We start from the raw sequence: 8358 nt of genomic DNA on the forward strand, positions 1-8358 counted from the left end.
GAAATTGGTGATCTTCTTTAGACGTTTCCACACTGATGCTGGAGTCGTTCCAAAGTAAACTGAGACCTTATTTTTTCAGAATAAATTCCTCTTTGCATTTTTATCCCATTTTCCAGTGTGTATTTAGCTTATTTATACAAGACATTATCCCCTTCATGTAAGCATCTTCTTTGGCTGACGGAGCTTTCTGAGTTTTGCAGTGAACCACAGTATTGTCATTGTTTGTAATTTAGATGAGTCCTGGTAGGAATGCATATATCCTCACAGAAACTGATATATGATGTTACGGTCTCTGTGAGTTCATCCAGATCGGTGCAGCAGCTTCAAAAATACTCCAGTCAGTGAGTTTAAAACAGGATTGTAATCCTGTTCTGCTTCATTAGTCCATCATGTTTTTACAGTCATTAATACAGGTTTAGCTGATTTTAGTTTATGCCTGTAGATCAGTATAAGATGAACCAGAAGGTGATTAGGAACATCCCAAAGCTGCTTGTGGAACAGAGTGAAATGCATCCTTTAATGTGGTGTGTAACAGTGATCCAATATATTCTGTCCTTGTGGGACATGTAACATGCTGTCTGTATTTTGGCAGTTCACGGGAGAGATTGGCTTTATTTAAAGTCCCCAATAATGATTACAATGGAGTCCGGGTGTTGTTGTTCTGTCTCTGTGATCTGAATCAGCGGTTTCTGTAAAGCCAGACTTACATGCGCTTGTGAAGGAATGTAAACACTCACCAGAATGAACGAGTGAAACTCTCATGTGGGATTGGTTCTGGCAATTCTGTGTTCTCTTGGAGTCAGTCTTAGTCTTGGGTCTTGTTTGGTGCTGCCTTGTCTCCTGGCTCCGTGTCTTGCTGATTTTTCAGGTTGAGGAGGTAGATCTCCCAGGGTCCTGGAGGGGTTAGCACAATCTTTGTCTGGTTTTTCAGTAAGTCCCAGGCCACATTCTTGCCTCCTCATCGACCGTATGACTGTTGCATCAATCTCCTCCCAGGCACTTCTCCACCTAAGGGTCGTCATAAAATCCTTAAATTCTGGCCTAATCTGGAACCCCTTACCTCACCTGCTGGGCTAGTTCCTTTCTTTGAGAGGGATGACTCCCTGCGACCCTGCATTGACTACCTGGGCCTTTATGACATCACTATAAAAAAACGGTATTCTCTGCCTTTGATGTCGTCAGCCTTTGAGTTGCTACAGGGAGTTCTGGATCTTTACCAAGCTAGACCTCCATAATTCCTACTATTTGATCATTATACATGAGGGGGATGAGTGGAAGACAGCATTCAAAACCCCAACACTTTGATTTCTGTGTCCTACCTTTCGGGCTTACTAAACGCCCCAGCTGTCTTCCAATCCCTGGTGAATGATGTGTTGGGAGACATGGTAAACAGATTGTCTTTGTGTACCTTGAGGATTCTTCTATCTTCTCTCCCCTCTTTTTAGGTCCACAAGTCACATGTCTGTCAGGGGCTACAACAGTTGCTGGAGAACCAGCTGTTCATCAATTGGGAGGAAGTTGTGGTCTACAGGTTTAGAGACTTTAACTCCTGTTCCTAGGGTTGTGGGGGTCGAGTCTCGGGCTGACAATAACATGCCTTAGGTGCCCTTGAGCAAGGCACTGAACCCCCAACTGCTCCCCCGGGCACGCAGCATAAATGGCTACCCACTGCTCCGGTTATGTGTGTTCACAGTTTGTGTGTGTGTTCACTGCTGTGTTTGTTACTCTTTTGGATGGTTAAATGCAGAGCCACAAATTCTGAGTATGGGTCACCATACTTGGCTTTATTCACATCACTTAAAAATCAAGGCGAAGAAGTCAATGGTCCATGCCATTCTTGGGGCATATAACGACGGAGGGGATCAAATCTGATCCAGCTAAGTAAGGGCAGCTGAGTGGCCACCAACTTCTATAGACAATTCATCAAGAATTTTAGCCTGGTTGCTGCACCCTAACAGCACCTCACCTCACCTAAGGTACCGTTCAGATGGAATGTACGGGCTTAGGAGGCCTTTGATATGAAGTCCCGTTTCATCTCTGCTCCTGTTCTGTGTCTCCCAGATTTTGAACGGAAATTCATTGTTGAGATGGATGCCTCTGATGTCGGGGTGAACACGGTCCTGTCCACGCTGGGCACTTTTTTTTTGGGGGGGGGGGGGGTACTTTTTTTTTTTGGATCGGATTTCTATTTGTAGATTTCTGGAATTAGCAGGGGCTCTAAAATGGCTCCAAGTTTTGCATGCCTATTTTGTGGGGTGTCTGAAGAACAGTTTCTATTCAATAAAGCATTTAATCCATTTATGAATATATTGTTTTGTGGAAACGTTACATAGATGACATCTTTTTCATTTGGAGTGGCACAGGAACTCAGCTTGCATTGTTTTATGAATTAGTTAATGCAGGCAGTGATGCTTTAAACAATTACTGTAGATGCTCTCCAAGATCAAATACATTTCTTAGATGTTAATGTGATTCTCACAGAAACTGGACTTGTACCTAGCTTGAATCATAAACCTACTGATTGTAATACGCTCTTACAAGGATCTTCATATCACCATATTTGCACATTGCTGAGATCGATCCCAAGTTGCAATACATTTTTGGTCTATAAGAGACCTCCCAATTTGCACAACATACTGGTTAGGGCAGATCTGTCAGTTCCACCACCAATACATTTATTTAGTCATATACCTTTTGGTAATTTCAAGTGTGGTCAACAATGTTATTTGACATAGAAAACACAAACTTTCAATTATCCCTCTTCTGATAAAATGTAAGATCCAAGAAACGATTTCTTGTAAAACAACCAACGTTATTTATGTTGCGCTGTCCTTGTGGACAGGGCTACGTGGGTAAAACAAGTAGACAACTTAAACATAGTATTGCTGAAAATAGATGTGCAATTAGGCACCATGACCCTAGAAGTCCAGTAAAACAACATTGCTTTACCCTGCTCTAACCTTTCAGTAAATGAAGAATAATAATAATTATAATGACAAATAATTTAATGACTCCTTTTGTATTGAAGAACGGATTATACAGAGTTGCCCCAAAATGTATTTGGACACAAAGTTCTATTTAAACACAACACACACACACAACACAATATGTTGAAAATGAAGACAGTGAGTATATGTGGCTGTGTTTATGTTTATACTAATATCTTGAACTTGAGTTTGACCAGCATTAGCTTTTCTCTCACTATTGACCTGCAGTCCCATCATCAACCACTAGAGGTTAACAAACGCTTGTCTACTACAGTAACAGTAACAATCTCTCACTTCATGTCGCTATTTAACATCTTTATCACCCAGTGTCCGCAGTTAGCTAAGTGCATCACACTCAAATCATGAAATTGCTCATTTATTGCTTCAAATAATGCCATGATATATCAGTGGTAGAAGCAGTAAGCTATTGCTAATTCAGTCCATGATGTTTGCTTGTGCTATTCAAAGAAGGACATTCACATAAAGAGAGTTTTGATTGGACAAAAACAATCTGTATCAGTATTTGCTCAAAAGTATAGGGAACAAATTCTATCATATTTAGGAGCATTTAGTTTATGGACAACCTCAAAGCTAATAGATGTAAAGTTACCCAGCTAACATGTTCTCAAAAACATCTTTTTTTTTTTTTTTTGATTTTTAGCTGGGTAAAAACCACAAACTCAATTGCAGTTTCATGGGGCTGTTTAAAATTCATTATTTTCTGTGTGAAGTGTGGGTAATTTTACATTGTATGCATTTTGCTGATGCTTTTATCCAATGGGACTTACAGTGCAGTACATCAGGTCACACATTCTGTGGGAATCAAACCCATGACCTTGGTGTTGCTAGCCCCATTTTAAATTAACATAACATGAAAAGGTATGCACAGCTCAGAATAAATAAATAAATAAATAAGTTATCTTATCTCATTTATCCATTATTCCTGTTTTGTTTTTTCTCTGAAACATTTAAGTTGTACATATTTCATAACTTTTCTTACTAATTTTTTGAACTATTTTGAGGGAATCAATCCCATGACCTTGATGTTGCCAGCGCCATTTCATATTAAAATAAAAGGAAAATTAATATGCACCCTTGACCCTTCAAAAATCCATTACAAATAATATATGTGTACCTCTGCTGTATCATTTTCAGTTTACTATTAGGATTCACTAAGTCTGATCTTGCTGAGAGGGAATGTTCCGGCAAGGTTATGAATAAATGTTCTTATAGTAATATTAAGAGAATGTTCATTCAAATTTGTCTGGTTGTTTGCATTTATAACAGAATCAGAACATTCTAAAACATTTAAAAGTGCAACATTATATTCACTTAATGTTCCCTTATCATTTGCATAACCAAGAAACAAAAAAAAAACAACAAAAAAAAAAACTTTTAAAACACTGGATGTTCTGAAACTTGATGAGAACTAGATCTTATTTTTTGTTAGTTGAGATTCTGTTCAGGATTGATAGAATGCCAGTTAAGACGATGCATTATTTATTTCTCTTAGCACAGTGTTTTGTAAAGCTGATAATTGCACCGCTGCCTCCCGCACATGATCATTTTATTAAAACTGGCATGTAAACCCAGATGACACATGGCACAAGAATTATTGCAGTCTTGGATGAGTAATAAAACATCTCCAAACAGGTGTTCATAGGTGTATCATGTTAATACAGCATTGACAGCAAAGGAATTTACCAGTGACACACTTTCCCATAGTCAAGTATCATAACAATGAGATCACACACTGTCAGGCAGTAACTGTAAATCCCGCCCATTTTCCCATGTGTTCACGGATTGCAGTCCTACTGTGTGTCAGCCGGCAGATGGTTTCAATGCGGATGTTCGGATGTGACACACAAGAATGCAAATGAATAAGATCTGCAAAAGATATTTACCAGGAACTCTTCTGTAGAAGAGGAAGGATCAGCTCGGTGGTTTTAAACTCTTCAACTCATCACCACAGTCCTTTTCACTGAGGATCCACCAGCTGAATGTGAAGCATCGGAGCCCATCGTAAGTCTTCATTCATTTACTCCCAACTGTGTTTTTTAGATCCCAGTATGGTTACACTTTATTTTAGGGTCCAATTCTCACTATTAACTAACTATTAACTTTGACTTTTGCCTCAATTAACTCCTTATTTGCTGCTTATTAATAGTGTATTAGGTAGTTGTTAAGTTTAGGGTATTGGGTAGGATTATGGATGTCATGCAATATATGTACTTTATAAGCACTAATAAACAGCCAATATGTTAATAATAGACATGCTAATAAGCAACAAGTTATTAGTGTGAACTGGACCCTAAACTAAAGTGTTACCTGAATTATTAACGCAAAAAAGGAAAGCTGCAGTTTGCTAAAGGCATAGTGTTATAAGACAACTTCACATTTCAATTTGCGTAAGTGTAATATTTCAAGGCAGGACAAAGACTTTAATATTGAAAAAACATTATTTATACAGTATATATTGTTTTAATTCTTCAAAACATTTCTCATGATTTTGTGTTTAAGTATTAAGTTGACCAATAATATAAATAATGTACTGATGATGTGGTCTAGATAACTCCACAGGAAATATTACAAAAATGCTGATGAAAATAAAAGTTTTAATCCAAATATAACATGATTTCAAGTGAAAAACTAATTATTCTAAATAGTCTAAAAAAAACTTAAGTTAATATTTTCATTATTGCAATGTAATCTGCAGATTTTGTTTTCCTGGTGGAGTTAATACATGTGTGTATATATATATATATATATATATATATATATATATATAATATAATATATATATTATATATTATATATATATATATAATTTAAAATTTAATTAAATGTAATGTCTATTATTATTGTAGTTAAAATTAATACATATTTCACATAAAAATAAATGTTAAATAACTATTACTCCAAAGCAGTTTCAAACCATCTTGGAATTTCACACGTGTTGAAATGCACTGTTTAAATAGAGACAGCATGCAGACTGCTGTGTTTGAATAACCTTTATGAGGTATTGTGTGAAATCAGGTCTAACAAACCGAACCAGGAATTATCAGTTAGACAAATGTTACATGCAAGCTTTCTAACAATTTTTCTTCATTCCTGCTGCAGGAACAACCATGAGCAACATTTACTATGGCCCGAGTAACAGCTCGATTGACAACTGCACTGATGTGGACGATCTGATGAAGCGCTACTACCTGCCCGTGTTTTTACGGCGCGATCTTCATTGTAGGTGTGGTGGGCAACATCACCGCTCTGCTGGTCTACATCATTAAAGTTCGTCCCTGGAAGAGTAGCACCATCATCATGGTGAACCTCGTCATCACCGACCTCCTCTTCATGATCTCCTTGCCCTTCCTGACATACTACTACAGCCAAAACGACTCGTGGACGCTGGGCATCACTATGTGTCGCTTCACGCGCTTCATCTTCCACTTCAACCTCTACGGCAGCATCCTCTTCCTCACCTGTCTGGCCATCTTTCGCTACGTGGCAATCGTGCATCCAATGCATGCACACAGCATCAAGAAGAAGCGCTGGGGAACGCTGGCATGCATCCTGGGCTGGACTGTGGCGGTCGCAGAAATAAGTCCCATTTTTAACCAAATTGAAATGAAGGTGCAGGACAACAAAACCTACTGCTTGGATCTTGCGAGCAACAACCCAGAATTCATGTGGCCTTACAGTTGGGTGCTGACCGTGCTTGGATATCTGGTTCCTCTAGTCGTGGTCTGTCTTTGCTATTGGCGCATCATGAAGGAGCTAAAGCAGGGTCCGCATAAAGAAAGCAGGAAACGAGTTCGAGCGAGGCGGCTCATCGTGTTGATTCTGACGTGCTTCATTGTGTGCTTTTTCCCTTTTCATGCGCTACGGGCTTGGAGGATCTACACAAAACTCACTCGGAAACCAACTGCATGCTGGACCGCTGGGCTCACGCCGCCTATATCATCTCGAGGCCGATCGCTGCAGTCAACATCATTATCAACCTGCCACTCTATACGTTATCAGGGGATTGTTTCAAGCAGGCCTTCATGGAAATGTTCAGATTTGATCGGCTCATGTCGAAACTAAAGAGATTGTTGAAGTGGCTGTGATCAGCAAACACACAACTAAGATCACGCATGACGAAAGCAGCTGAGACTCATGATGGTGTTTGAATGTTACAGTCAACGATGAGCCAAAGTCAAAGGATCAGTGAAACAGCCGACATTTGAAGGAGTTCTCCACCATGAAATGACTTTCTGTCATCATTGACTCAAGTTGTTCCAGATCTGTATGACTGAATGCAAAAAGAAGATATTCTGAAGAAGCAACATTGGACCCTATTCACTTGTTATTGTTAACTAATTATTAAAAATTAAAAACTTTTGTTCATTAAATAAAGCTGAAATGAATACATAATTATTAGATGATAATTTAAACTTTATAAGGTTATTAAAATGACTAAATAACAGATATTTTATTTAAAAAAAGAAAAATGTAATGAAAGCTAAATGGAAATATGAAATATGATCATATTACTTCTTGTTGCAAGAAGATGCAAATGCATATGTTGCAATGCTTTTTCCATTATCTACGCACCAGGCCTACCTAAAAGCTTTTTAACTGTTTTAATATTACATCAATATGCTCAGCCTCAAGGGGCTTTCTTTATACAGTGTATTTTATAGGTGTGTTGAGGTCATGGGTTCGATTCCCGATAATGTATGAATGAATTAAATGTACATATTGAATGCAATGGAAGTCGCTTGAAATAAAATGTCTGCCAAATGCATGAACGTAAATGTGACCATGGAGTCTGGACCATAAAAATAACTCATACAAATCTTTCAATTGAGATTTATACATCATCTGCTGAATAAATACTATGTCCATTAATGTATGGTTTGTTAGGATCGGACAATATTTGGCAGAGATAAAACTATTTGAAAATCTGGAATCTGAGGCTGCAAAAAAATCGATATATGGAGAAAATTGCCTTTAAAGTTGTCCAAATTAAGTTCTTATCAATGCATATCACTAATCAAAAATTACATTTTGATATATTTACAGTAGAAAATTGACCAAATATCTTAATGGAACATGATCTTTACTTAATATCCTAATGATTTTTGTCATGAAAGAAAAATTAATAATTTTGACCCATACAATATATTGTTGTCTATTGCTACAAAATAAACCTGTGCTACTTACGACTGCTTTTGTGCTCCAGGGTCACAAATGTGCCATTTCAGAACAAACAACTATAGTCATAATAAATAGCCCTTTCATTGCTGTTGTACATGTAATGTTCTCTGTGTTTGTGCCAGTCTTGACTTGATTATGGTGTTATGTTTCTTTGTCATACAAGATTGACAGC

At 37.8% G+C, this 8358-nt stretch overlaps 1 pseudogene; it reads left to right on the top strand.

Moving 5' to 3' along the window:
• The first annotated feature begins 4900 nt into the window (after positions 1-4900).
• LOC113100117 (2-oxoglutarate receptor 1-like) lies at positions 4901-7093 on the top strand (annotated as a pseudogene).
• Positions 7094-8358: the final 1265 nt, after the last annotated feature.

The sequence above is a fragment of the Carassius auratus genome, unplaced genomic scaffold, assembly GCF_003368295.1.
Source record: "Carassius auratus strain Wakin unplaced genomic scaffold, ASM336829v1 scaf_tig00217184, whole genome shotgun sequence".
NCBI classification, from domain to species: Eukaryota; Metazoa; Chordata; class Actinopteri; order Cypriniformes; family Cyprinidae; genus Carassius; species Carassius auratus.